This window comes from Saccostrea cucullata, unplaced genomic scaffold (assembly GCF_032062105.1).
Source record: "Saccostrea cucullata isolate Sc308-1 unplaced genomic scaffold, CSIRO_AGI_Scuc_v1 ctg196, whole genome shotgun sequence".
Lineage (NCBI taxonomy): Eukaryota > Metazoa > Mollusca > Bivalvia > Ostreida > Ostreidae > Saccostrea > Saccostrea cuccullata.
Window position 1 is genome coordinate 286247 of NW_026933558.1, and position 22568 is coordinate 308814.

Consider the following 22568-nt stretch of genomic DNA (forward strand, 5'->3'; position numbering starts at 1 on the left):
ACAACAACGACGACGACAACAGACAATGGACAAATTTTGATCAGAAAAGCTCACTTGAGCCTTCAGCTCAGGTGAGCTAAGAAAGTGGAAAAACAAGTTTGTTCTTATACAGAATCTGATACTTCCAAATAATATCAGTCTAAATTGACAAAACAATTGACGTAACATGTACTATACTCTTAACATTCAAAATGTAGAAAACCAGTAGAAATGAAGCAATTTTTGTGACGTCAGCTAGAAATGCCTCATAAAACTGTCTTCTGGAAATCATTTTTCTTGCAAGAACTTAATTCATTTTCATGTAATATCGGTAACATTAAAGAGAGTGTATTTGCCCAAATTTCATACCTACATATATATTAGAATTCCTAAAGATTACATAGAGCAAAAAGCATAATTCATGAAAATTTAGTTTCGTTAATAAAGAGTAAATAATATTACCTCACAAAAATAAGGTGTCATGAGAATTTAGTCATCTACAGTATTTCAGGAATTAAAGCGGCACAGTGAGTCAAAATCATATCTTAATTTTAAGATATCTGTAGCATACAGAGAAAGACTTACGAAAATTATGAGTATATAGCGAAGATATGACAATTAAACTGCAAGAATTGACTGCACAATATAAGTGCTGGAAAAACAAAGGTTGTATCTACCGTTTCGTTGTTTCGTATATGTCAAGGTCACGCTACTCTTATTGTTAGCTCAAACTTGTAAACATCATTCAACTGGAGCATGCAAAGGTGAGAAATATGTTCTAACAACTTTTTAAAAAGATTACATCAAATTTTTTGGTCTACTTATATTCATTCGTGGATACCTGAGACCATGGTAACTATGGAAACTTATTCAACACTTTTCTGCGCACGCGTATAATAGGGAGGAAGAAGTACCAGGGTATTTTGCAATATTTTCGTTCTGGGGCAGACAGAAATTATTTTTACTTTTATTTTTCCCCATAAAAATTTAATTTTTAGGTACTGAAACCTGTAATTTTCTGAAACCTAATACTTTAAGGAATTGAACAAAATTTACAGAGGTCATGCGAAAATTCTACATTTGTCAATTTTCCCCTTTGTGCGTCACTGTGCCACTTTAAATAAGGTAAATCTCTTCTCAAAGAAATATATGTATTACCGTAATAAATTAATGTAAAATTGTAAATTCATTACCATGTCATCTGTGTGTTAGTGTTCTCCATTATCTTAATTCAAAAACAAAATATGTACCTTTATCACCACGTGCACAACAGCAATAGAATTCGTTCTTCTTTTGACCATATCTTACACAGGTCCCAGATCCGCACTGATTGGAATAGGCTGAAATTGAGTATCACCACATTAAAAACAAATGGCTAGATGGTGTAGAGTAAGTAGCTAGGTGTCTATATACATAAAAGCCAGTCTGTGTTTATGCTAATGAGACTCAGACAAGGGCTCCAGTGCCAAAAAGGTAAAAAAAAAATCCACAAGGCACTTTTCTTTTTTTTTGTGCATATTAATACAATTGAACAAATCAAAACAGATTTAAATTTTCACGATAAAGATTTAATTAGCAGGGGTGTAGTTAGGGTACTTTTGATGTGGACTCACGAGTAGGCAGGAGGTTTAGGGGACACCATAAGGCCCCAAATGGGTCTAGGGGCAAAGCCCCCAGAAGCTACTGAATTTTTCAATGATTTGGATGGCATATTCGCCCCTCCTGATGGCATTTTTCTTACACTTTACAAGTTTGTTACATAGCCAAATTCGAGGCCTGATCGGTTTTCATACAAAATTTGGACAAACACTCAAAAATGACAAAGGATCTGTCCAAAATTGATGTAGGATGAACCCATTAATACAAGTTAAGACTTTTGAAGAGACAAAACATGTATTGTAAAATAGTCAGGTAGAGTGGTAGAATGTAATGGACTTTGAAAAAAGACTAAAAAAAAAAGCAATATTCAATAGTAAACCAAAGTCTTGGAAAGTTTAATGATTCCAGAGAGGTATATATACTATCGTATTTTCCTTTAAAACTGATTCTGCTTATTTTCATTCGTTCTAAATTATATCTAAATGTTTTTTTAAAAATTATTTTTGTATTGTTTTATGGACTTTAATACTGAATATTGTTCGTTATCTCCACATCCTTCTTATACAAACATATGCCTGGCTATGTGCCTGATTAGACTTATAATTGCAACATTTATACAGTCCATTTGTGTAATATGACCAAAAATGTAGAAGAAGTGGGGCCTTGAAAGAATTTCATAGAATTTTTTTAGTGAGCATGAAAACACCATTAGTTAAATGGAAACTGATATAAAAAACTATGTATCGTAAGTCTACTTGTGTACCATATATTAAAGATATTAAACCAAAACTGTTGGAGGAGGAGTATTTTGAAAAATTGATTACTAACGGTTTGATAAACAGACAACTAGACATATGGATGGACAATGAACACCTTACCAAAGCATAAGCTCCTCTGGTCTCTGACCTGGAGTAGAGCTAAAAACTTTAAAAGAGGACAAAATATTATTTGGTATACTCACATTTTTGTAAGTTTAAAACTACAGTACATGTTTTATCTCCATTAAATGTCAATTCTCCTGCCATTGAGGACAAATTTGTTGGTGGCTGTAGACCATGGAGTTTTACATCAGTTATATTCTTTTGATTCGATTTGCCTTGTATGAGCAGTGTTCTATAACCATAGCTCCCACTGGCTGTGACAGTGATTCCATCAAAAGTCAACACAGCTGAGGTTAATATTTCATCTTTATTTCTTTGAGTAACATTCATCTGAATTTTCTGAGACAATCCACCAGAGCAAATAAAAGAGCCTTCCCACAAGCTTGGTAGTAACTCTGTAGAATCTGTGAATTAGAAAATATAATGAATGACGTACCTGGTGCAACTTTTTGCCTTGACATTTGATAATCCACAGCCTGAATCACACTTACAAAAATGGAAGTAGTTGTCAGTAAAATTGACGAACTCAACACCAACTACTTTGGTTAAAGAATCAAAAACTGCAAGCCAAAGTTCATGAAAAAATAGAGAGAAGCATGTCCTACCCTTATAAAATCCACAGTCTCCTTCACCCCCAGAGATCTGTACGTCACAGTCTTTCCCTGTCCATCCCGGATTACAGATCTTCTGTCCTTGGACTCCACATTTATAATGGCCATTACAGCCATAATCCTCAGCAACACAGTTAATGTCGCAGTCTGGTCCATAGTAGTTCTGATCACAGTATGACGACACACTCAAATTCAACCTAAAACAGATTGTTTGTTACATTCTGCTCTGTTAATACTGCAGCATACTTTTTTCCACGGGGTCATAATTCCGCAGAATCTCAATTTCTGTTAAATCCGCAGTTAAAAATTACATGTATTTCTCACAAGACTGTCACTATATCCTTTGCATTTATGTAAAAAAGTACACTTGGACAAATTTCCGTGGAAATTTGTGACTGCGTACATAGCTTAAATTAATACCATGAGGAAAAAAGTACTTTTACAGAATTAAATTCAACAACAAATGCATTTATTAAATATGATACAAAAAGAAACTTGGGAGTCTCTAAAATGGTTGTACCTCAATTGCTTAGGGATGCCAAAAAATGTGATGTAAAGCTAAATATCAATTCATTGATGGTGATGCGTAATGTTGAGCCTCAGTCATATTTCTTTCATAATAAGTAAATGCAAGATTATCGAAATACAAACTTGGATCTTTGTTGTGGTCTGTGCCCCGTGATTAGATAATCTATATATTCAATCATAGAGGAGTTATAGTTGGCAGCCATGTTGAATACAAAATTGAAAGTATCAACCAACACTGAGGCTCCTCCTGTATCCTGGTCTGTCACATTCACTTTTATAAACAAAGGATCCTAGAATAAATTATAATTAAAACATGAAAGGCCTTTCATAAGATACGGAATTGTCTATACATGGAAGTATAATAGAACACATATCAAGTGGGTGAAAAGCTATAGCTCATTACTCTATCTGGGTGATTTTAATGATGGTAATATCAGTATACATTAAAGATTTTAGCAATTTGAACTATTCATGCACTTCATTTCTTCATCTTTCTTGTGTCCTTTCTTAGAATATAATTATGACAATCTATTACACTGTATTACAATTGTCTCCATCTGGAAAATCTTCACCCTTGCATTTTAGAAAGCTCTTTTACATAGAACCAATTACAAAATACCAGTTGTGTTTTCAATGCCTTGCTAGATAGCTCATTAGGGATATACAGTTTGGACCTACAAGATTTCAATCTACCGGGTAGTTGTCACATACGTGCAGCACATTAAAATTTATAGAATTATATATATTAGTTGATTTCAATGTTGTATGAAGCTATATGGCAAGGTATTCTGCTGTAAACAATTATAAATGCTATACAAGAGATCTAACTAAGCTCAGGTTTATAAGTAATCAAAGGTGGGAGTCCTTATGTGTGTTAAGGAATTAGATGAAAGCAAATTGTTGTAAACCTGATTGGGTTTGAAAATAAAACCATATTCTCTTCCTGTTTCTTGTGCATTTGAGTCATTTACCTTTAGACTGGTTGTGATGGGAAAACTGAGTTTCTGACTCTCACTGAAGTCAATGTTGTTGGAGTCTGTTTGAGCGATAACCTGTTTTGTTCCATAGGTGCAGTCAGATCCTTCACGATTTTTCCTATAAAAAATGAAACAATTATTAATTCATAGTTCCCACCACTTTTCAGAGAAAATTCATGCTACTTTAAAAAAAAATAAAATCTGTGTGGCAATTGAATTTCAATGAGACAAAACCCTGCTATTTAGGTGTCCATTTAAATGACACTGTCATAACAAAAAGTGACCACACTGTATATCAAATCAATAATATATATTCTATATTATAGTCAGTTCCATTCATTAAAATGTTATTCATCTAATTCATAAATTGAAAAAGGAACCCATTCCTCATTGCAATAATGAGTGACCCTATGAAATTGCCACTTGTATACTCTAACAAGAGGCACAGGGGCCACACCACTCACCTCACCAGGATGTTTTCATGTAAGTTTTAAATTTTCAAGCACGGTGGTTCTTTAGAAAAAGATTTTTAAATGATGCCATTAATTTTTCATGAAATCTCAATATTATATCCCCTTTGAAAAAGGAGTAGCCCTTCATTTGAACAAACTTGAATTCCCTTCACCCAAGAATACTTTGTTGCAAGTTTGGCTGAAATTGGTCCAATGGCTCTTGAAAAGATGATGAAAATATGTGATATGTTTTGACGACAAAGAAGACAACGCCAGTGATGACAGACAACAGCCAATTTCGATCAGAAAAGGTCACTTGAGCCTTTGGCTCAGGTGAGCTAAAAAGTAATCAGTATTCCAGCTAATGCTTAGAAGTCTAATATATGTTTTTTATAACTCATTTTCCTAATAGTACCAGCTTTTTTTTTTTATCTCAATCTATATTTTTTTAAAAACTTACCCTATACATATATCAAACTTTAAATCACATTTGTCCAGTTGACATTTTAATACATCTGAATCACAGCATGCTCCATTATAGTCTGTTCCTGATGGGTTATCGTATGAGTGAAGTCTTACCACAAACTGCCCAGTACCAAATACCACCTGAAAGGCATCATGATGAAATTCATTCCACTGCAGTCAAGAAGGTCAATTTAGGGGGATGCAACAATTTTAAGTACATGTAAACACAATGAATAAATTTGAGCTATATGGTGTAATTTCTCTATGATTGCAGCTAGATTCTAGCTGCTCCTTACATGCAAGATAAATTATGTCAACATGGCAAATTTACATTGATCCACTCACTGCAGAACTGTAGCATTATGGTTTTGAGTTTAGTCTTTGACTATAACGCTACAGATTGTGTAATGCAAATATGGTGCAATGTATGGCACAAGATTTACTGCGCACTTTTGGGAGAATTTCTCCATTTTCCAGATTGGTCAATCAAATACCTTTCACTCCCTAATTCTAGACCTTAATTTTTTAACCAGCCTGTATATTTTATCAACATCCTAACCCTTTATAGCCGTCTCTACAGACCAAAATTCTGATATTTCAAAAAACAGTTGCTAACCACTATCAGCTGCTCACATCAGAGACTTATTTACTAAATATAAAGGTCCATGCTAATATATATTGTGGATAAACTTGTGTCCTCCTTACACTAATGTTCATTCACTATAAAGGTAAGCCTGTAATGAATATAATATTCCACAAGAAATGCTCCGAATTGCTTTAAAAAGCATGAAAAGAGGTTGCATGGTATTAACAAGATTTCGAAGAGTAGCCCTTCCAAGTATAGTAGGGTTATTGAACTTATCTGGTGAATATTGGCACACTTGAGTAGGCTGTACAATAGATAGAATGTTCTATAGTTAAAATTATATTGTCCTACGGACCCGGTTTTGGTGAGGGCTTGTACCGAGACACAGTTATAGATTATTCTAACTAGCCTAGCTGTACAAATGCATGAGCTTGCCATCAATATTCACCAATATAAGTTTGATAACTCCTTTATTATATAGCTAAAACATTTTCCATTGATTTAAATTGATTTCTTCAATTTAATTCACATTAATACGAATTTCCATTGTTGATATTTAAATCAACATCTATCTTGTAAGCATCGCATACTTCATCTTCCCTAATCTGTACCAAACGTTATGATTTGCTTATTGGGGTTTTATTGAAGCTAATACGTACTAAATTATTAATAAGTAATTTCAATTTTGAGTAAAAATAAACACTTCTTACCCAGCTGCCACTACCTATCATAGCTTTGCTTCTGAGAATTTTTGACCAGACGACATTTTTTGTTTACAACGGGGCGTTCGGTATTAAACGCTCGTATTGGGAATGTTTCGGGCATACTCATATATAAACAAAGCGTCCAATAACACGCCAAGATGTTGATCGCTAAAAGTCTCTGGATATTTTATTAGTTTCTTATTATAGACGATTTATTAGCAATTTAATAATATCAATTACAGGACAGTCACCGAAGGAGAAGTATTTCTTTCCAATATATTGAAGAGAGAATTAAAAGTTTTTATGTTATTATCATGATTAATGACTAGCTTGGAAATTTACAAAGCACAATTTCGTTAACCAATAGATACATTGGATTTATGTTAATTTTTTAAGTTTATTTTTATTTTTACCATATAACGTACATTGTACCATGTAAGTATTACATCGACTTATTTGCAAAGCTTGAATTTTCAAACGAAATGGGATTTATTTGATTTACAAAATAAAGTAATTTATTGGACAAATTGAGGTTATTTGAGTTACAAAATAAAGTGATTTATTTGACAAACTACTGTGTATGTACACGTATCTTGAACTAAAATATATCTAAAAGTTTAACCTCAAGAATAATAAAATTTAGAAACTACTTTCAATATATGCAAATTTTAAGAGGTCCCAAAATAATTTCTATAAAAATTACACCCAATGTTGAAAAAGACAATAATTGTGTGTTTTCTTTAATGAAAAATAGTGCATAATTAGAAAAAAAGATTCTCTTTCTCATTGGAACTGTTGGGTTAGTGGGGGGGGGGGGGGGGCAACTAGCATTTCAATGAACATTGCAATAGTAAAAATTATATTTGAAAAAAGGGGGTCCCTGCCCACCCACGCACCCACCCCCTTGTTGCTACGTGCCTGCAGACAATATAACATTTTAAAATAACGGGGGAGGGGTTTAAATCTAAAAAAAATTACTTTCTTACGACTGAACATGTTTATTTCGGTGTTATATACATGTACTGTGTTCGTTTCTCATTTCAATATTTATTTTGCCCAGATCTCCAACTCTGCTTACCGACCAAGAGTTCTATAGTCACTGAGGTTAATTGCTGTTTTCCAAAATTTATTCTCTAGTATTTTAATTTACAGTACATGAAGTTTTAAGTCCATTTATCATTTTCAAAAGTTTTGTTTATGTGCAGGACTGTATAAATGCTTCTGTGTAAAATTTCGAACCTTAGCTACAAGGGCATACAGCATTTATACTGGTTGACATGAGAATAAAGAAAAACCCTTTTTTTCTAAAAAAAAAAAAAAACAAAAAAAAAAGACACGTTGAAATTTTGATCACTGTGTAAAAATATCTTCTTATTTGTTCTGTTCTAAATGCGTTTTTAACAAAGGATTATTTTTAGTTTCTTTAGTTGTGTCCTTTTCTAAATTCAAAATTTATCAGCGTATCTATGTTGAAAAAAGAGGACACTTATAACATTTTTATACAGGGGGTCATTGTTTGAACAAAAATGTACATTCATATGATTTCTCACTTTTAATAAGCCTTGCACGACCTATAGTTCTTTAAGGAAAAAAAACAATCCAATATATTTAAATGTTGAATACCGTAGCCTCTATATGAAGTTCCATATCCGAGATCTGAGGGTCGTGCGTGGAAAAAAAAAGAATCTAAAGTTTAAAATAGATTTCTTTGTCAACACTGGGATTACCTTTGTGTCTCCATCTTAACGAGAGAAGCTATGGCTTAACTATTCTTGAATCTACATTTCATGAAGATGCTTTCATATTTTGATAATTTATAATTGTAGTCCTGGAGAGGAAGTTTAAAAGAAAAATGTAAAAGTTTGGATCACCTCTCCTTTTTGAACCTATCCTGCCATGTTTCGGCAAAACTTGATTTTATACTTCGAAAAAGTTTGCTTTCTGACTTCGTGGCCCTCTAGAAACAAATTTTAAAATGATTTTTTACAGTTCCTTAATGTTTTATAAATACATGACTTCGGATACAATTCATTGCAATCATTTTTTCTCTACTCTTGTACAAAAAAAGGATATAAAGTTCTAAAGTTCTATCTGTCCTATCAATTATTTTAAACTGCAACTAACGTAAAATTACAATACCAAAGGAAACTCTTCGTGAAGTTCCTATTGTTTTTGCAATTACACCTGAAATATTTTGTACCATCAGTGCTTTTTTAGGGACTGAACCTCTAGCAAATAGAAATATCCTTGGTCAGTGTTCTAAATATTATTTTGTCTGGATTCACAGGGATTTAATTTCAGGCTAATATTAATGTTGTTCAGATTCACAATCTGGTCACATACAATTGTTAGCTAGTGATAATTTGGTTGTCAAGAAAATATGCCACTTTTGCATAATAAAAAAAAGAATATACATGAACCCCTTGAGAAATCTGAATTAAAAAAAAACACCCTGATCACAGTTCTCCGGGGTTAGAATTAGAATTCAAAAAGTGAGTCAATTTTTAATTACAGAAATGTGTCCATACTAAAGTCTATTTTCGTGCTTTATTATAGCAGATAATATATTCTCACAAAATAAATTACTTCTAGGCATTTGATATCGCAGATTCTTAAATAAACGGTCAGTCAATGAACAGAAAACGGTAACACAAATACAAGAGTAGTATACAATTAAAATGTTATCTCCCAAACCTCTTTTTCATTGGTAAGCGAGGGTTGTCTAGAAATTTCGAGGACATTTATTCATGTTAGTTGAAAATCAGAAAGAACAAGATCATCAAGCCCTAATTTTGCGTATGTCCACGAATGTGTTTCAGTTCAGCTCTCTTTATTATTCATAGGTTCAGATTGTTCAACAAAGACGCAAAAATAATTTTGTTCTATCACTGAAAAGTAATTTAAAAAAAATCATTGTATATTTTACATAATTTTACCGTTTCAGCCGGATGTATTTATTTATATATTATTAAATTTATTGTTTTTCGTTTTTGTTTATAGCTTTGATCTTTGAGATATTGGTATGCTTAATAAAAAAGATCTTTGAGATCTTGGTATGCTTAATAAAAAAAACTCTACTTTAATATATTATAAATTTTATGCAACCGTCAGTCAATTAAAAAATTAACAGTTTAGCAATTATAACAAATTCTTATTTTAGTTTATTTCCCCCCAAAAATACGATAAACACTGAAAAATCTTACCCCCAAAAGAAAAGAAACAGTAATTCCGAAGGATAAGAAATTTCCGTTCATTTCGACATCAAGATGGGAAATGGCTAATAATTCATAAGAAGGGGTATGTCGCCTCGCTTTGACAGGCCCAGAATATGGGATTCCTTCTTTAGCTGCCAGGAATTCAGATAAATCGATAACTTAATAATTACAACTGTGTGACCTCCCCAACAGAGGAATGTACCCGCCACACCCAACGATAAGACAAATGTACCCCCACAGATTCTTATATGTAAGACTTTTCAAATGCATTAAAAAACTGTATGATTTTTTAAAAAGCCTTTGCACGCCGTAGAAACGGTGACATTTATGCACAAAACTGCAAGCGTGGGCGGCATGCTTCACTAAATGAGGGACCAAGATTAAACGCCTCTCTAAAATCACCCAGAACTTTTCTGGACAGAATTTCTGAACTCTACCATTGATAAAGCAGACATGTCCTTCTTAATTATTTCTTTAATCTACTGATTGTGCCACCCTAGAAAAGTGAAATGTCATGGGGTATGTTAACAGGTGTGTTCATATCATAGCCAGTCGGAGAGTGGGCAGATAATTCACATAATATATAGAAAATCATGGGGGCTCTACTTCTGTTAAAACACTAGCAATCATAAGAAGTTAAGAACATGGTACATGTATTTAGCTATTTATTTTGATGATCATTTTAGCAATCAAGAGTTTACTCTGTTTCTAATCCTTAGTTTTTACGTTACCAGACCTAGCTAATTCATACTGTACTCTACAAAAAACTTAGAATTTTTCAATTCAAATTTGTATATGACCACTATCGTGTGCAAATTTAAATTGAAAAATTCTAAATTTTGATAGAGGACAATACGATAAACAAATGACCTCGCCAGTGTGCGAATTCTTCTCAAAGGAGTTGAAACTTTATTCAGCAGTTGTGGTAGTATGGTTCTTTTAATTCCAAGTTCTTGCTTTAATTTTCAATATTATTAAAGTATAGAGTTAGGTAAAATACAAACAAAGTGTGTTTGTAACGATGACCAATGCAATACACATGAAAGAGTAAGAGTTTGAAGAAATCTATTGAGACTAAAGGTCTAGTCATTACAGTAAAAGCATCTTAACATTTTTTGTTGCTATTTTTTCTTAAATCTTTATATCAATCTTTGCATTAACTCAAACATATATTTTTTTCTATGATTGACAATTTCTTTGTCGTCCAGATTTCGCCAATCTGTTGGAATTTCCATGGGTACTAATTGCGTCCCGTTATTATTGGACGTAATTTCTTGAAGGATAACAAAACCAAAAATATGACAGACAGGGAAATGAATCTCAATTGTTATTAGTCGATCTGATCTTTACAATAAACTACGAGGACGTCTTGAAATCATCATACATACAGTGTTTTTGTAAAACAAAAAAAACACTTATGTGTAATGTTCTTACGATTAGTTAAATGAAAGATTAGTCGAGGGTAATATTTTTCAGCTGAAGCAAAGACGTCGACCATGACAGTTCCATTCTTTGATTTTGGTCTACAAATAACGAGGCAAAATTTATGACATAAGAAACTGAATGTTATTCCTTTGATGTTCTAGACTTATATATCTTAGGTGTTGTGTGGCTTCCACAGGAAGAATTCCTCGGAATAATATTTCATAATATTTCTAAATGCGCAGAATTACAATGTCTTACTGAGAAAACAGGGAAAAAATGTTTAAGTGTTTGATTAAGTCTATGACGCCACCAGGAAAATTTTTATATACTTTTTTTCATGATTGCAAGACATTTACAAAATGATGGGGTGGGTTAAAATTTACACAGAACGACAGAACATGATAAATGTCCCTTTTCTTCGTTAACGGGAGTGATATTTGTTATGTGGATAAATATTCTTATCAATGTGAGTCAACACGTCAAAATATTATCACATGAAGGTGATCATTTACCGGTAGTGCAGGAACTGAATGGGGACAAATATTACAATTCACTGAATGAACAGCGTGGTGGGTTCCGACAGTGGACACTGGTTGTATGCTTGGTTTGTGCTGTCTTATCAGCAAAACTTACAAATCTAAACCACTAAAGGACTCTTTATAAGTTGGTTGTATTTACAAAGGATTTATGGACTTTCGAGCGTCTGGCAGTAATTGGAATCTGCAATAACTCAAATCAAAGAACACAAATAATAAAAAATAATTTACAAGAGACTCATGGATTATAAGGCTCACATGAGAAGCTTTGGCCCTGCTGTTCTTCCCCAGATTTCCCCTTCATTGTGGCCCTACCCTACCCCCGGGGAACATGATTTTAATTGGCTCAGTGGATCTTGAGAAAAAGATTTAACCTACATACTGGAATTTCAATGGAAAACTTGAATTCCATATTGAATTCCATATTGTGGCTCCACACTACCCTCGAGGGTCATGATTTGAATTTTAACTTTCTGGCCCACTGATTCTTGAGAAGATTTTAAAAAATTATATATTTCAAATTTTCAGTGTAAATTTTGGATTCCCTATTGATGCCCACCCTTCTTTCGGTCGGAGATCATGACATGAACGATTTAGAATGTACATCCCTCCAGGATGCTTTCAAATAAGTTTCAGCTTTTCTGACCCAATGGATCTTAAGATTTTTTACTGACCCACCACATTTTTGTATTTTATTGATTATCTGCCCTTGTAAGGGGGGTTGGCTATTCATTTTAACAATTTAAACTCTTCTTTGGCAAAGGATGCTTTGCTCCAAATTTAGTTAAAATTGGGCCAGTGGTTCTTGAGAAGAAGTTGAGCTAAACACAATAACAACAAAAACCAAATATAGAAAAAAAGAATTTTAAAAAAATAAACAACCCTCCCCTAAACAATAAAATCAAACACATTATAAAATCCACAAAACAAAAACAATATCGAGATGTATTTTCTTACAAAACTTTAAAAGTTAATTTTTCGGACTGAAAAGATGAAATTCCCTTTATGCACTTGAATTAGCTTTATAAGAATTTTCTGTTTGTTGTTGTTGTGTTTTAATTTCCTGTTGTTTGAAATGTTTTCTTTTCTTGTACCTATAGATGATTTTTCATATATTTTTTTATTTATTCTTTAAAATCTTGTTTGAAATATAACAAAATAAAATAATTTTTTTTCAAGATTTTTATTTAAAATCAACAATTCCAAATCATATCTTAAAATGTTTGGTTGCAGACCCGTTTCATGGCTCATCAATCAATGTAGCTCACCGATCAATAACACAAATCTTACTCACTTTCATTCACTTTAAATGAATTAATCATATTTAGTGAAGGATATGGAGACGGACAGTATTCAATATCAAAAACCATAAAACAATAATGTAAAAAAAATGTCTTTTTTGTAATTTTATAAATAGGGAGATAACTATTGGAGAAGTAGCCTTTCAAACTTTCACAAATTTCCATTTTAAGTAACCATGCAACATCGTTCATCAAAACCAAAGAAAATTATGTATCTTTATGTAGTCTCTGCTTATCTGCAAATTTATATTAATTTGAACAGGCTGAAGGTTCATTAAGAAAGTCTTGATGTTGTCAAAGATACTGTATTCAAGGAAAATGGGACACGATCAAGAAAGTGCACATGTATATTGAAACCGCTGAAAAAAAACTGTAGGCTACCGATCCAAGAAGAACAAAGTATGGCTATCACCTGGTTCATGGGGAAAACACCATAAAACAGAAAATCACAGAACCAAGTCTGCAAGATTGCAAGACAATTACATTCTTCCTACAAAGAAAAAGATAAAGATGCCAAGTGCGAGGAGGGATCGACGAATGTATGTTGATGATCTGGCACAAGAAGCTGAACGAGCTGCTTTACATGGAGAAATGAGCACAGTTAACAAAGTAACGAAAAAAACTATGTGGTTGCACTACAACCCATTCTGCTCATATGAAAGATAAAGATGGTCATCCACCGGAAACAGAACACGAATAAACCAACCATTTTAAAATTTTATAATTGTACAAATTTCCAGGAGGTACAAAATTGGCTAGAATCCGATAAACCACCAATGCCAGACCCTGCAGTTGAATCTGAAACATGATAATAACATGGGTATCTGAAAAATAATTTCCATCGTGTTCATGTTCTTCGCCCTATAACTAGTGTATAGTCCTGCTGGACACGTTATTACAGGTGACGTAAGTATAGTTAATAATGAGGACCTTAGATCACTTATTTTAAACGGTCCTAAACATAGGAAACCCCGATCCTTCAACTGGCATCAGAATTTCATTATGGATTCTGTTGAAAAATTATGGATTCTGTTGAAAATTACGCCAGACGATGGGCCAGATATGAAAAAGAAGACGTTGACACCTTGTCAGAATGGAATAAATGTATCAGATCCATGATAAAGTCGCGTATTAAAAGATTGGAGGGCAATATGAAAACCATCTATCCTTCTGTGTTCCATAACCCAGAAGTGAAAAAAAGAATTAGATAGATTACATGATCAGTACGTACTCACTCTAAAAAAAGTTTTACTTGTTGTTTTTAAAATAAGATATTAGATTAAGAAAAACTAGTAATTATCAGTAATCCATTTAGTCAGAATAGCAAGTAAATGACTATCGTGGTTAGTAATTGTAAACATAATTAGTAATAAGGGTGAATTCATTTACTTATAAAATGATTTACTAAGTATCAATACAGCTACTTAATAGAATTACTTAAACTATAAGAATTATATTACTTAGTAAATGAACTACTCATTTTTAGTAAATTATTATTACTTAATTTAGAGATAATATGCTTTCTATTTACTAAATTTTATGAATTATTACTAAGTAAATGTAATTCTGAAATTAATCAAAATCTAGAATATTATTACTTAAGAGAATACTAAGTATATGAAATACTTATCATATTTACTAAAATCGACATTATTTACTTGAAACACTGCAAAGTACCGACCCTCTGATAAGAGATAATTATAACTATGAAAGTACTGATTGTGAGTATTAATCATAGATTTCTTATTCACAGTTTCCTTTTTGAGCTCTCTGAGTAGTCGATTAGATATAACCTAAATGGGATGGAAACAATACTTTCTATTTCTTTTGCCAATTTCTTTGTAATTGTTTTATTATATTTAACAATAAAACATTTAATTCCAACATCAAAAGCCTAATAAATTGAATAATTTGTATCTTTTAAAGGACCATTTTAAAAATGGTTTAATGTTTGAAGTACTCAATACAGCATTTTAATTAGTATGACTTTTTTTTCATATGAAGGAATATTTAGAAGAAAGATAACCCCTCCTCACAGAATATGGATATAATATGGAAGCCAAAATTATATATTACATTTCAAGAATTTAATCCCGGTAGTGATTAGACTACCATATTTAAGTAATTATTTGTATTGCAACTGCTCCTTGATTCAGTAATAAATTATTAATACATATATGCAAGTATAAAAGCCTTATCCCCTACCGTTCAAAAGTAATGGCCAAGGTTAAAGTTGTTTTTCACAGGGATGAAAATCTCCAAGGTCAAGGTCAAATGGTCATGGTTGTTGGTATCCAATGTAAGGTCTTTCAACAAAGAATATATATATAAGTATTAATGTTCTGGTGCTTACTGTTCAAAAGACATGGCTAAAGAAAAAGTTTGGAATTTCTGTGTAAAAGTGGCTCAAACTCCAAGGTCAAGGTCAAAAGGTCAAATTTGGCGATACTCAAAGAAAGGTCTTGTCAACATGCAGGAATGCACATGTGAAATATGCAAGCCATAGCTCCGCTAAATCAAACGTTATGGGCAAGGTTAAAGTTTTTGCAGACAAACAGAGAGACAGACAGAAGGAAAAGACAAAAACTCTCTACTCCCGAAACTTCGTTTACGGGGGCATTAAAATATTTGTTATATAGTAAATAGTGGTAAAATGTAAGTAAAGACCAAGTTATGTTATTACTTATATACACAAATTTAAGCAAATATAAATTACTAAGTAAAACGTTTTAGTGTGTAAGTAAAACAATTCTTTAGAATACAAAAATCAAGTAAAACATTTGAATTTAGTAATCGACATATATTTCAGTAATTGATTTGAAATTTTAAGTAAATGCTTAGTAATTATCTATTACTTATCTTTGTTATTTCAAGTAAAAAATGACTACTAAGTAAAATTTTTTTAAGAGTGCTGGTCCTGCCGACAAAGCAGGTAACAACATTGTCTTCGTTTGCAAGGCTCATTACCGGTATATAAATTGTATTTCAGAAGAACTTGGATTTAATTGTACAAGTGGTAATCCTACATATATTCATACTTTCCTTTTTAAGGAAGAAATTCTTCAAAATCATATGTCAGTTTTGAATATTTTTAATATTCCACACAGCCAAAATGAATTTGAACTACCCTATATATTTATTGGATTCCGAAACTTCATAAAAATCCTTACAAACAAAGATACATTGTGGGTTCCAGTAAATGTTCAACCAAGCCTCTTTCGTTACTACTCACTAAGATATTGATAGTAGTGAAGGAAAAACTTCAAGAGTACTATGCAACAATGTATTCAAGAAGTGGTGTGAATCAGATGTGGATACTCAAAAATTCAAGTTTTTGACAATTTGAAATCACAAAATTTTACCAAAATCAACAGCTTAAAACTTACGACTTTTCAACTTTATACACAGACATTCCCCACGATAAATTTAAGTCCAGGCTTTTTGATATCATTGACAGCTGCTTTTTCAACAAAAATGGAACTTGTTAATTTACTTACCTTGTCATTGGTCATTTGCAAAATTATTTTCTTAAAACACATTCTGATTCCAACACAAGTACTCTGAAATTGACATCAGAAAGATACTTGAGTTTCTGATTGACAATATCTATGTGGTTTTTGGAGATCAGGTATTCCAACAATCTATTGGAATTCCCATGAGTACCAATTGCGCTCCGTTATTAGCAGAACTATTTTCATATTTATATGAAGCAGAAGTTGTGCAAAATCTTATGCGTGAGAAGAAGAAACCACTTGCCGTGGCCTTCAACTCGACTCTTAGATATATCGACCACGTATGGTCAATTAACAATGGTAATTTCCATTCCTACGTCGATACGATATATCCAGGAAAGCTTGAGATAAAATATACCACAGAGTTGACACGTCTGTTTTATACTTGGATATTTTACTTGAAAAAGACGTTAATGGTAATCTAACAACCAAGCTTTATGACTTATCTTTCCTATCGTCCACTTCCCTTACTTATGCAGCAGTATACCTTCATCACCTGCATACCGAGTGTATATATCTCGGTTGATTCGATACGCAAGAGCATGTTCTACGTATGAACAATTTCTAAAAAGAGGTAAATTATTGTCAAGCAAGTTGATGAAACAAGAATATCAGAAGTCTCGTTTAAAGTCATCATTTCGTAAGTTCTATGGTTGATACAATGACCTTATCAGCAAATACAATTTTTCATTGAGTCAAATGCTGACTGACGTTTTTCAAACTTATTGTTAGTTCATTATTTATGCACTGAATTGACGAAGGATTTTCCGTTATTTCCCGATCTTGACAAGGAGCACACGGTGGGTGTGACCGGTGGTCCGTGTTTGCTCTGCTCCTATTTTGCACTGTTTTATGGACTTTGATATTGAATACTGTTCGTTATCTCCATATCCTTCTTGAAGACTTAGAAATAAACTTATAACCAAAATCCGTTGAAAAAGTCCAATAAATCGCTAAAGAAAGGCACATCCTCAGACAATGACTGCATACATGCTGATATTCAGAAAACAGATATTACAAAACGCTATTAAACTTATTTGTACGCACCTGGGAAGACGAAACTACAATCAGAGAACGAAAATTTAACTTTACAACAGCAAAGTTCTCATGCATGGTCTAAATGCTGGCGTGTTGTTGACAGTGACATGAGAAAAGTAGAGGCATTCCACAAAAACTGCATTCAAAAAATCCGTTTCTTCTGACTTAACATGATCTCTAACAGAGACATGCAAAAGAAGGAATATATAACAACTAAAATCGAGCAGAAAAGATTGGGGTGACTAGGACATGATGTAATGAGAATGCTCCATCGGAGTAGAATACCTAAAACAGCTAGGACTTCATTTGACACCATCTGAAAATAGGAAGCAAGGTAGACCAACATGGAGAAGAACCACAGAGGAGGATCCCGACAGCTTGTTGAAGTCTTATGTCCCATATGGGATGATTATTATTGTTAAACGCCGAGTCGGCATGCAATGTTTCAGCCATATTTCAGCAAAACCCCATAGGAGACGAAAAGGATAAATATGTAAGTAAGAATATCGTTGTTATTATTAAATCGGTAGAAAAAACGGAAGGAGTAGTTGCAATTTCAAAATATACTGTAGTACTAGAATTTCAAAGCAGTTTGTTTTAAAGAAACCACAGAACACCTTTCATCAAATTCAACAGACCAACAGATTGACAAACCGACGACGAACAAGTTACTCTCGCATAAGCTTTTCTGGTTTCTGGTCATAAGAACGAAAAAAAAAAGTTTGGTATAAAAGAAATGGAACAAAGTCTCATGTAGATGTATACAGTAAAAATCTGTTTTAGTAAGAAGAATTGACCATTTGTTCTCTCGTTAATGCAATTTAATAAACGATTTTTTTCCAGTCTTTTTCAAATTTTCGCCTTCATGTGGTAAATTTCCTAAAGTACATGTTAATGTTGAATGAAATGTGAAAGAAATTTATTTTTGGCAATTAAGTCGATGAAAGTAAAATATCAGCAGTCAGTATAAATTCTTCACTTCGTAAGTTCTATGGTTGATACAATGACCTTGTCAGATGGTTTTTACGTTATTTCCCGATTATGACAAATGGCTCACAGGGTTGTGATCGGTCGAAAAGGATCCTCACTCCTGCATGGCACCTGATCCCACCTATGGTGTTTTAGAGGTCTATGTTTGCTCTGCTCCTAATCTTTAATGTCTGAATGGACTTTTCAGCTTGAAAACTGTTTGTTATTTCCACGTATTTCATTCATCTTCTTAAAAGAAATGTTTTGGTATCAGCAGGAACGGTGTTCATTCAAATTGAAAAAGACAAGAAAAAAAGAATTTTGCAATATTTTCTTCAGCTAATATAAATCTAACTCAATATCAAAACATGTACATATACTGATTAGCATCGGAAAGCAGACAAAGTTTATTGAATCCCCTAGATTTTTACATTTAAATCAAAAAGACGATAATCTAACAATTTATAAACAACACAGGTCTTGAACAGGGCAATAAACACGCACATAGGATGTTTCTCCTTTCACAATTAATGTGTTAAGTGTGCCCTGAATAATATTTCAAACATGATATATGCAGGTTACGAACAGTATTCAAGCTCTTAGGTCCATCCAAACAATACAAACCAGAAGCAAGGCAAACACATACCTCTAAAAGACGTGGAATCAGGTAATATGAAGGAATTAGCATCTACCGATTACGTCACACTCGCCGTGTGCATCTTGTTATGATCGAGAACCGAAAACAACGGAAAAGGTCTAGGCAATTCAGAGAGTAAATAATGATTTACTAGTATTTAGATTTGATTATACTTTTATTCAAATTAACATTGCTTTTTATATGTTTTATGCATTTTAATGAATCTTTCTTTCTTTTTAATTCATCTTTAAGGCTTCAGTAACAGTCTTGTGCATTCATTGTAGTATAATCTTAACGTTAAGCGCCTTGGAGAATTTTTATGGCACGCCAAATTCACAAAAATGAGCAAAACATAGTTTCACAGTCGATAAACTAGGTTTATTGGTTGTACGAGGGGTGATCAAAAAGTTCGCGAACTAATTGAATAACTTTTAAAATATTTTTCAAAGTGAGATTTTGAGTTTATTCTTTTTCAAAGTAGGCCCCTGTAGCTTTTATGCACTTTTTCCCATCGGTCTGCCCATGCGCGAAACACGTGATCCAAGCCATCACGTGACATGACCCTTAGCACCTTGTTCACAGCAGTACCAAGATCTTCCCGGGACTCATATTTTTCTCCCCGTAGGTTATCTTTCAAAACTGGAAATAGCCAGAAGTCACAAATTGCCAAATCTGGGCTGTAGGGGGGATGAATTAGGCTTTCTATATCCAGTGTTTCCATGGAGTCCATCACAACCCGACTTTTATGGCTAGGTGCGTTATCATGGAGCAGAATGAATCCAGATCTTATCAGATCTGGACGCTTTCTCGATCTTTACTGCTCTCATCAAATCTGATTGGATAACCCGTGCATAGTAGTCCCCAGTAACTGAAGTTTTGGGTGGTAACATGTGATTTAGAATTATACCGCTGATGTCGCAGAAAACTATGAGCATAACCTTCCCTGCTGACTTGGTTACGCGTGCTTTTATTGGTGATGGCGAGGAAGGATGCTTCCAAATTGAACTTTGTTGTTTACTTTCTGGCTCACAGAAATGTACCCAAGTTTCATCACATGTGATGATTCTATTCATGAAATAATTTTGTTCTTTTTCATATCTACTAACGTAGGACGGGCACGCATTAACTCTCACCCTCATTTGCTCTGGCAGAAGGAGGCGAGGGACCCATCTCGCACAAACTCGCCGCATGTTAAGCTTACTCGTTAAAATCTCTTGAACTGTTCCATAAGACATGCTAAGATCATTAGCTATTTCCCTAATCGTAACTCTTCGATCTTTCATTACATATTGTTCAACCTCAGACACGTTTATCTCGGTACTTACGTTCAGCGGGCACCCAGATCTATCATCATCTTTCACCGTCTCCCTTCCCTCAATAAAACGTTTCATCCACTTACTTATTGTACCTTTTGAATGCCCAAATTCCCCATAAACTTTATGTAAATCATCGTATATTTCCGTGAAGGATTTACCTAGTTTTACATAAAATTTTATTATAGTTCTTTGTTCAAGTACGATTGACTCATCCATTTCCGTCACAGTCGCCTCTATATTGACTTCATTTTAACATCAAGACGTCATAATTATGACGCACATTTCAACATGACTCAAACTGCATAAAGCACATGTTTAGGGCTATATTTGTGACACATTTCATTCTTGTCAGAACTGTAGTTAGGTAGATAGAGAATTAGTTTGCGAACTTTTTGATCACCCCTCGTAAACTATAGTTTACGGACTGTAAACTATAGTTAACAACGTTAATCTATATTTAACATCTGTAAACTATAGTTAACGCAATAATCTATGTTTCACAACCGTAAACTATACTTAACACCGAAAACAATCATTTGCGATTGCAAAACATAGATTATCTGATAAATACAGTTTCACGATTGTAAACTATGGTTTACAACTCTTAACAGTTAACGATCGTAAATTATAGTTTACAGACGTGAATCTATGTTTATCAACAAAATCTATTGTTAACGTTTTATTACAGACAGATGAACTTAGATTAGCATTCGTAAACTAAAGTTAACAACCGTTAAATATGGTTTTACAGATGAAAACTATACTTAACGAATTGTAAACTATAGTTTACGGTTTGTAAACTATAGTTAACAGTCGATAAACCTATAGTTTATCAATTGTGAAACTATGTTTAGCACGCCAAATTCACAAAAATGAGCAATCTTAGTTTCACAGTCGATAAACTAGGTTTATTGGTTGTAAACTAGTTTACGGACTGTTAACTATAGTTAAGTACGTTAATCTATATTTACATTTGTAAACCATAGTTAACGCGATAATCTATGTTTCACAACCGTAAACTATACTTAACACCAAAAACAATCATTTGCGATCGCAAAACATAGATTATCTTATAAATACAGTTTCACGATTTGTAAACTATGGTTTACAACTCTTAACTATAGTTAACGATCGTAAATTATAGTTTACAGACGTGAATCTATGTTTATTAACAAAATCTATTGTTAACGTTTTATTACAGACAGATAAACTTAGATTAGCATTCGTAAACTAAAGTTAACAACCGTTAAATATGGTTTTACAGAGAAAATTATACTTAACGAATCGTTAACTATAGTTTACGGTTTGTAAACTATAGTTTACAGTCGATAAACCTAGTTTATCAATTGTGAAACTAGGTTTAGCTCATTTTTGTGAATTTGGCATGCCATAAATTTTTCTTATAAAGACTTATGAGGAGAGTAGCGTATCAAAAACCTTTGGCTAGCGAAGATGAGGGTGCTATATACATGTTTTTTTATCTATCAATTTATTTATTTTTTTTTTATATTATGTAACTAAAATTTACTCGTACACGTCTGACTTTTACCTTTGTATTACGAAGAGGACTTACTGATATATAGGCAGCTCCTGTTGTCCAATCCTGTTTTGTTTATTCAAAATAAAACATTGTTTAAAAATATTTTCTTTATTACTTTTTATTACATCTAACAATTAGTATGAAAAATTTTAGTCAGCATTTTGTATTTTTTTTAATGATAAATTTTTGTATCAGTCAGACCAGTTTTCAAATTAAATAGCGAATAATTAGAGATTTTTACAATAAAACTGTCTATGAAATCATGGAAATTTAGTTTACTAGTATCGAATATATACA

General features: G+C 32.9%; 1 protein-coding gene and 1 long non-coding RNA gene across 3 annotated transcripts in view; one reads left to right on the plus strand and one right to left on the minus strand.

Annotated features, from left to right (window-relative positions):
• The window catches only part of LOC134238638 (uncharacterized), a 182945-nt gene that overhangs the window by 97372 nt on the left and 63005 nt on the right, over nucleotides 1-22568 (plus strand). The window lies entirely within an intron of this gene.
• Nucleotides 1-22568, minus strand: part of LOC134238644 (uncharacterized) — an 84803-nt gene that overhangs the window by 30158 nt on the left and 32077 nt on the right. The gene's annotated exons all lie outside the window — the stretch shown is intronic.